We start from the raw sequence: 9,697 nt of genomic DNA, 5'->3' as shown, positions 1-9,697 counted from the left end.
TCACATATTTGGGTTTGGTATCGATCCAGTAACACCCCCTGCTATTTATTTTTTCAATATTTTCAATGTACAGAATTGACCCTTCTACAGATTTATTATATGTATAGATAGATTATTGCATGAGTAATTATTAAAACAAAGTTATGGCTACTCATTTGCAATGTTGAGATTTGCAATTTCTAAGGTTTACATAATATTTTATCAAAAACCACTATAACCAAAAAACTTTGAATACCTATAGGTGTTATTTTAAAAATTTAAATTGTAAGACATAAATTTATATTATAAATTCGATAAAATCATCTAATCATTTAAATTAAAAAATAATTTGGAAAATCCAAAAGTGCACGCCTCATAATTTTTTTTTAATAATTATTTATTAATTATTATTTTGTTTATTTAATAACAATTAAACCACATCGAATCAGACCCTGAAAAATGAAAGGGTTCTATTCCTGAGCATACTCAAGCGTAAGAGAAAAAAAAAGACTCGATTAGTAAAGTATTTCGGTCGCTATCGTGTTAACAAGAAAATCCTCCGCACATACACCCCGTTTTCCAATTACAGCACTAGAGCGCATTATGCGGCATAATGCTTAACGTTGAATGTTCCAACTACAGCAACGCTTCGCACAATCGAGCACTAGAAAAAGTAATGCGCGTGAATTGATGCGTGCAATCGATTGATCGTTAGTAATTATTAATTGTTGGAAAAAAATTTAAAGCTTTCGTTTCATTGTAGTTTTTTCGAAATAATCAAATTTAATTCAAATTGTGTTAAAAAAATAAATATAAGTATGGATGAAGGTACAAACGTCAGCGTCATTGCTAGAGTTTGTCGGGAACATAATAGATTATTTAACAGCACAAAAGTTGACATCAACTTTCTTAGTTTGTTTGCATATAAAAGCGTTTTACATAAAAATTATACTGATGAGAATAATGTTTTCTGATTAGAATTTATACTACGATTAGAAGCTATAATTTGATACAACTCAAAAATGCATGTTGTATTTGCCTGTAATTGGATCTACGTCTTGCTATGCATGCTAATTTATGTCACATACTCAAAATATATTATAAATATAAGATGTACATCTGTTGGCAAATCAAATAAATAAATAAATAAATAAATAAATAAACATTGAAAAAAATGTTAATGAAAAAATCAAAATCCAAATTACTTAAAATAGCCGTAATTATTTTTCAACCAATTATTATGTATACTTACCACTTTATTTACACATTAATGAGGTTATTGCTAACTATATGAATATTTTTTTTTCAACACTGAACTTTAGCGTAACCTGCTGGTGCGTTTCACGTTCCAATTAAGCATCAGCATAATTCGGCATTGTGCGGCACTGAGTCGCATTATGCTCTGTAATTGGAAAACGGGGACAGACGTCAGACACACGGACGTCCAAGACAGAACTTTTTTAAACTGTTTTTTAACTAGTTTAAATAACAAAAATGACATCAAAAATATCATGAATGTTAAAAATAGTGTTTTTTCTTAATATGTGTGTGTATGTATTATCTTACAAGTGCAATGTATGATACATAAAGACATTATAAGTTTGAAAAATCAGATGTTTTGCGCGAAGTGACAGTAGTACCCACCTCAACGCTTCGCATAAGAGGCGTGCAATAAAACACAATATCGATATATCGATTATTGAACCACGCACTGTACTACATTGGTTCCCTAACCAATCAAAACGCGGTGACGACATTGTAAAGTATCCAATCAGGAAAGAAAGTGGTTTCAGAACGAATGCCTATTGCGTAGTTACCACGCCACACCGCTGTGCGCTGTTTCTGTTTGTAGTGTTTGTCAAGTTACTGACAACAATTTTTCGCCGCGCAGTCAACCTACTGCTAGGTAGTGCGGGTTTTATTTTATTAAATTGTGAAAGTGAAGTGTTTTTGTGTGGGATTGATAAAATGAATGTTGTTCTTTAAAATCAACTGTGGCCTGTGATTATATTTAATCTACAAAATAATATTCCGGTAAGTTTTCATAATTTTAGATAAATTCCCAACTTTCGTAAGTTAGATCAAAGAAACATGATTTACACGTGAAATATTTTATCAAAATGATCATCACTTTTATCTACGTGTAAAATTGCATACAGCAAATTTTTATACTATAGTTTTGGCACATAAACTTGTTTTAGTATGTAAATATAATATGTAAATTTCTATGATCTACCTTAGTGTAAGGTTTCATGAGAAGTTTTTTTTAATTGAGAGTAAGCGTGAAGGTTACATTAATAGATAATTTATTATCAGCAATCGTTCAGTATTGCGTTATTGTTTGAAATACCTATAGTTTTACATAATTTTTTTCTGTAAAAATAACTCAGACCTAAGTACAAATATTTGATTCGCAGAAAGAGTGTGTTCTTACACTTACCACCTCATTCACAATTATTGTATTTTATTGTAATCATTATTAGTGAATTAATTATCAAAAAGGTAGTTATTTAAAAACTATGTTCAGAAACCTCTTATTAGACACTAATAATTTATACAACAAACTTATCTAATTAGTCATTATGTTTGAGATCCATTAATATACAAAATATTCAAAATATGTTGCTTTATAATTATTTTTTACTGATAAGAATCTTGTATGATTTCAATAAATGAATACCTTGAAGTTTTGATTGTTTTACATATTCTGTAAATCAGGAATCATTGACTCAGATTTTTAAAGCAATTGTCATCTAGCTATAATAAATAGCTTTTCTATTTGCCAATTGATCTAAGCTTGCCCAATATGAAAATTTATATATATGTACCTATGTATTAAGTTGAACAGAAATTATCTTGAAAAAACTTTGTAATGCTGATAGGATTTTCAAAATTTAGTTTAGAAGCTCTATAGTTAGGTCACTCCAAACAAACTTACAAACTGTTCCTCTATAAATCACTTGTATCATAATTTTACACAATTAGTTAATAATAAAAGTACCCACTTTTTAACCCATTGAGCCCCGAACGGCCCGTTCAGTCCACGACACAATAGATTTTCTATTGTGTCTGTGATTCCGGGGCCTGAGTTATTAAAATAACAAAACTGTTTTAATATCAAAAAACAAAAGCAATTCTGGATTATTTCTATTATACACTTATCAGTGTAGAATTTCACGGTATCTATAAAATATTATCAGTTAATTTGATAGCATCTATTTCTTTGTTTAAAACAAGCCATTGTGCTACAATTGTATTGTTTGGTGGAAACAATGTAAATTTATCAACATTTTGTAATACAAGGTCAAACGATTTTCATGTAGCCTGTCTAATTTTGTATTTCATTTAAGGCCATAGTGTTTTTGCACGCCTCATAAGCGAAGCGTTGAGGTGGGTACTACTGTCACTTCGCGCAAAACATCTGATTTTTCAAACTTAAAATGTCTTTATGTATCATACATTGCACTTGTAAGATAATACATACACACACATATTAAGAAAAAACACTATTTTTAACGTTCATGATATTTTTGATGTAATTTTTGTTATTTAAACTAGTTAAAAAACAGTTTAAAAAAGTTCTGTCTTGGACGTCCGTGTGTCTGTATGTGCGGATCCTTTTTCTTGTTAACACGATAGCGACCGAAATACTTTACTAATCGAGTCTTTTTTTTTTCTCTTACGCTTGAGTATGCTCAGGAATAGAACCCTTTCATTTTTCAGGGTCTGATTCGATGTGGTTTAATTGTTATTAAATAAACAAAAATAATAATTAATAAATATTTATTTAAAAAATTATGAGGCGTGCACTTTTGGATTTTCCAAATTTTTTTTAAAACTATACCTGTGTTTTCAGTCCGATGGCATATAGGAATTTCTCTTTGAGATGATAATTAATCATAATACTAAGCATAATACATATTACATACCTAATCACTCCTGTTCAGATTTACTTAAGGACATAATAAATATTCATCATATGATATTACAATATAAATAATACATACTATGTTTGTATAATCATATGTCAAATCCATGATATTATGCAGGTTTCCACATAGACATTCTGCAGTCCTTGTTTTACCCAATCATAAAATAATGACACATTATAGACTCAATTAACTTATAACTGGGAGACTCAATACTTTAGTAATTATTAGTTATTGTGTTTTTAATTCAACCTAATAGGGGCCGTTCAAGTATTACGTAAGCAGATTTCTTACTATTTTTTACCCCCCCGCCCCCCTTGTCATCAAAAGTAAGCAAAGCACTTACCCCCTCCCCCTATGCTTACGTAAACATTTTTAGTAATAAATGTTTTTTTATACTGTTATTTTTTAAATAGAAAAATTCATGAAAATATTAGGTTTAACTGATACACATAGAGTAAATGACAAAAAAATATAATCAGAAATAAAGAATATAACTAACATAAAGAATATTTTCGGAACACATTAACAGTCTTCAGTCCATGAAACCTGAATCCATGATTCTAAGTTATCGATGACATTGGATTGCTGCTCAGTGTTGTGAGTCTGCTCACTTTCATCCGATTTTGGAATGTCTACGTCACTCTCATCGAGCCATTCAACATCTTGGTACTCGAAATTTTGAATAATGCACATCATCAGTTCATAAGCACGACAAGCAGCGACTCTTACTTGTCTAACTTTTCCCTCAGCGTGTTTACTTTTTTTTTTACTCACCTTGGAAAAAAAATGAAGCAGATTGGATTGATTTTTAGTCGCCGCTTGCAATTCTTCTTCAATTCTCTTAGATACAATAATATCTAGTTCCTTATCTGACTTTGCTTGTCTATACTAATAGATAATTTTGAAAATCCAAAAGTGCACGCCTCATAATTTTTTTTTAATAAATATTTATTAATTATTATTTTTGTTTATTTAATAACAATTAAACCACATCGAATCAGACCCTGAAAAATGAAAGGGTTCTATTCCTGAGCATACTCAAGCGTAAGAGAAAAAAAAAGACTCGATTAGTAAAGTATTTCGGTCGCTATCGTGTTAACAAGAAAAAGGATCCGCACATACAGACACACGGACGTCCAAGACAGAACTTTTTTAAACTGTTTTTTAACTAGTTTAAATAACAAAAATGACATCAAAAATATCATGAACGTTAAAAATAGTGTTTTTTCTTAATATGTGTGTGTATGTATTATCTTACAAGTGCAATGTATGATACATAAAGACATTTTAAGTTTGAAAAATCAGATGTTTTGCGCGAAGTGACAGTAGTACCCACCTCAACGCTTCGCTTATGAGGCGTGCAATATTATAAAGAGGAAAGGTTTATATGTATGTATGGTTTTCACGCATAAACTACTGGACCGATTTTGATGAAATTTGGCACAGATAATCTTTAGACCCTGAGAAAGAACATAGGCTACCTTTTATTGCGAAATATGTACCACGGGCGAAGCCGGGGCGGACCGCTAGCAATTTATAATTTCGCCAAACTTCGTTAACTAACTTTTGTACATTTTGCACTTTCGTCCCAGTATGAGATTTTTTAAAACTTTCAAACAGTTTTTGGTATAACTTGGATTTGTCTATATGATATGACATTCTAATAAGATATTTAAATTTAAATACATAATTAAAACGTAAAACTTTGGCTAATTGCATCAACATAAACACAAATGATAACTTTCAATGCTTACAATACGTTTAGAATCCAAACAAAACAATACTGATAGATGCGCACCTGCAGCCGGCCGGCACGAGATTGAATTATTAGACAAGTGAATAGCGCGCATAATTTCCCTAATGCGCGGCAATTCCCATAATCAGTTCTCAAAGCGAGTGCCTACGCATATGTCTTATTTGCGGGAATCCCCGAATAAACTTAAATAACTAACGATGACGTAATCATCATCTAGACCCCCCCACCCCCCATGTCATCCAAAATAAGCAAAACAAAGACCCCCCCACCCCCCCTTGGTGCTTACGTAATACTTGAACGGCCTTAGTAGCGTTTAGCTACTATTATGTATTATGTGCTAAAATAAATTTATTTTACTACTATGCAAGTAATCTATATACCTTAACTTTTAATAATTTTTTGAAATTCCGATACATAAAAAATATCATAAAAAAATTATCAATGTGATTAAAAATAAGCACAGTTGCGGAGTGGACGATATCCCACCAATATTACTGAAGCACTGAGCTTCCAGGATGGCAAATTTCCAGACGATGTAAAAATCTCACTATATTGTATTCTTTCAAATGAAAATCTATACTAATCTATACTCTATACTAATATTATAAAGAGGAAAGGTTTGTATGTATGTAAGTATGTATGTATGTATGGTTTTCACGCATAAACTACTGGGCCGATTTTGATGAAATTTGGCACAGGTAATCTTTAGACCCTGAGAAAGAACATAGGCTACCTTTTATTGCGAAATATGTACCACGGGCGAAGCCGGGGCGGACCGCTAGTACTTTATAATTGCACTTTGCAATTTTACTTGTGTGCATTTGAATGTCATATGTAGTACATAATTATCTTGATCACGTATTTTATCAATAAAATTATAATCAAAAGCATAAAAGATGATAACTCTTATTGATCTAGAACAATTTAATAGATGTTATAAAAGTATAAAACGGGAAGATATGTTATATAATAGTTGTTATGTATGTACATAACAACTATTATTCTCTAGTGTTTGATTTTACGCGAGTATTATACATTTAGAAATCAAAGACTGTTTAACGGATTTTAATGTTCAGTTATTCCACCTTATATTTGTGCATGACATTAATCTCCACCAAGTTTCTTCCCTATGGGGGATTTATTGAAAAAAAAATATACTTTGTGTGCTCATTTTCAATATGTAATTTATTTACAAGGGAAAAACTTATTCTTCCAAAATTTACTAAAACCAACACAATAATAATCCATTGTATCTGATAATAATGTATGTATATTGTATGTACATAACAACTTGTGAATGTTTCAAATATATTTTTATTGACTTCTTTTTTATGAAAAATATCTAGTAAAAGATAAAGTTGATAATATGAATTCCAGGTACTCCAATAGTAAGGGATAAAAGTGATGAATATTGCAAAAATTCCAAAGAAATACTTACTGCTTATCGGATTTTTAGACTAGGTACGTTATTAGTTAAGATTCTGCATTACCAAAACATGTAATTATTATAGGTGGTTACTAACACAAATCTCAAAATATGCACACTTCATGCCTAGAAGCTACTTGTTCTTGTCGTAACGCTAAGCTGCGAGGCCAAGCGGCCAGTCTTTGGCTAAAGAAATCCAAACTTTTATGATTTTCCCGATCGTCATAGATTTCGGACTATGTTTGGCTGACAAACTGACTGATTTTAATTAAACAGGAATGGGAAATGTGACAAAGATTTTTAAAAACTAATTACGTATAGGTATTTTAAATTAAATTAATAATTGAAGCTATAAAATTTAATTTAACCCATTTAGCCCCGAACGGCCAGATCGATCCACGACACAATAGATTTTCTATTGTGTCTGTGCTTCCGGGGCCTGAGTTATTACAGTATCCATTAGCTGATATCCTAGATTTATGATCCAACTATTTTATTATTATTTTTTGATTTAATATCAGTTTAATTATCAATATAATATCAACACGTAATCTTTTATTCTACTCAATAAAGTGGAATATCTACGGTGAAGTCATACTCATATATCGATAAATAATCGCTATCATAGCACTATATCACCAAGCCGATACCGAATTGCTTATCATAAGGAGCTCAGTGTCTACGCGTCCGTAATCCTGACAACACAAAACATGGCTGAACTCCGCGCAGGGAAAGCGGGCATCAACGCTGAGGCTCAAGCCAGGATTAACAGCAAGTATAACAACGACATCGCCTTCGAAACGCTCGAATGGGTGAAGACAGTCACAGGTGAGAACATCAACACCTCCGGCGATGCCGATAATCTTTATGAAATACTCAAGGATGGAACTCTGCTCTGCAAGCTAGTCAACAAATTCCAAGACGGTATCGTCAAGAAAATCAACCAATCGTCCATGGCTTTCAAATGCATGGAGAACATTAATGCTTTCTTGGAAGCTGCAGTCAAGTTGGGAGTACCGCCCCAAGAAACCTTCCAAACGATTGACCTTTGGGAGAAACAAAACTTATATTCAGTTATCATTTGTCTGCAATCGCTAGGAAGGAAAGCGGGAAATTATGGTTTGCCAGCCTTCGGACCTAAAGAAGCTGACAAGAATGTTCGAGAGTTCAGTGAAGAACAGCTGAAAGCCGGCCAAAATGTCATTTCTCTGCAATATGGGACAAACAAAGGACAGCAATCGGGTATTTCGTTCGGCAATAGACGCCAAATGTAAAAATATTTTATAATAATCTAAGAAACTTTTGTATTTTAATAAAATAAATCATTTTATATTTTTTATAAATGTATTTTTTGTTTTATTTAGGCGTGGTTGGTTTGACAAAGGTTTCATCATCCGATTGGAGATAAGATAACTTCGTTGTTTTAGAGGAGCATAAATACCTAAAATTGTTGTTACTTACAAATTAAGGAATTAATGACTCCCATATTTTATGTCCACTTTTACATCATTCCTTACAATTAATAACATTGTATTCAATATTTTTGGGGAGGTCAATGTATCGGTTGAAACCGCGCCATACGACGTCATGACACCATCTATTGATTTACGCGGTATTAGGATATACACGTAGGTTAATAAGTCATATTAATATTACGGTATTTATTGATTCAAAATGATACGATTCATGATTACTAAAATTTATTTTTATACCATTACAAAATTCCATGAAGTGCATTTAATGATCAAGACCATTGTTATGTTATCTTATCGATGCTTATCACAAACTGCGGTGTAATTGATAACTAAAAGCATTATCTCAGTTGTATATAATAATATTAAATATACAGACAAGCTGACCGGAGCGATATTGTTCCTATACGTACCTACCTTGTTTTTGGGTGAGCCGCTAGGTAATTAACTAAGATTGAATAAAAATATGTGTATTTCAAAATAGGAACATAATCTTTATCGATAACTTTTTTTATTTATTCTTCGAATTCGAAAATTATAAGAATTTGTTACTTTATCATTAGGTACTTAAATGCTTAGGTTAATCGTTGTATCAGCTTGTAGCAATTTCAAAGGCGAATGACGTAATTTTCGACGATACAAAGTAATTACGTGTATATTATAAACGCTTACATTGCAGTATTCTTGGCATTCAAATGAGACACGCGGCTGTACAAATAAGGGGTTCAAAATGGACTCTGCTTAATGAGTCAGCTATACCATAAAGCGATGTAAACAAAACATTTGAACCCTGCCGGAAGCAATGGTCATGCCTCGCTAGTCGACGGAAGCACGGATATCCTAACCAGGTTTTGAATTTATTATCCCCCTCACACCTAGCCACGACCACGGCTAGTATGAGACAGGGACATATAGTTTGCCTGTCGTGATTCGTGACACAAAACAGAATATTCAATTTATGGATTCTTGTTGTCGTAACAATAGTTGGATTTTTTGTATCTTGTTTTCATATCATATGTTTATGTTTATAATTTTCTCGAAAAAGTACACCTGTATTACCTTCAACCTTGATAACCTTTGCTTACAGTAGGTAGGTATACTGCCACTATTTCTTAATTCTTAGTGACCTTAA

At 31.9% G+C, this 9,697-nt stretch overlaps 1 protein-coding gene and 1 pseudogene across 1 annotated transcript in view; both read left to right on the top strand.

Annotated features, from left to right (window-relative positions):
- Positions 1-1,778: 1,778 nt before the first annotated feature.
- jar (Myosin heavy chain 95F jaguar) overlaps positions 1,779-9,697 on the top strand; it is a 50,977-nt gene continuing 43,058 nt past the window's right edge. Inside the window, exon 1 of the mRNA XM_089699974.1 lies at positions 1,779-2,013. The gene's annotated coding sequence lies outside the window, so the exon portion shown is untranslated. The remainder of the gene's footprint in view (positions 2,014-9,697) is intronic.
- LOC149485222 (myophilin pseudogene) lies at positions 7,733-8,440 on the top strand (annotated as a pseudogene).

This window comes from Colias philodice, chromosome 10 (assembly GCF_061535455.1).
Source record: "Colias philodice isolate Cphi_HAF_F1 chromosome 10, ilColPhil1 Martin Lab GWU primary, whole genome shotgun sequence".
NCBI classification, from domain to species: Eukaryota; Metazoa; Arthropoda; class Insecta; order Lepidoptera; family Pieridae; genus Colias; species Colias philodice.
The sequence above is the reverse complement of the archived record's forward strand: the minus strand, read 5'-3'. Positions and strand labels throughout refer to the sequence as shown.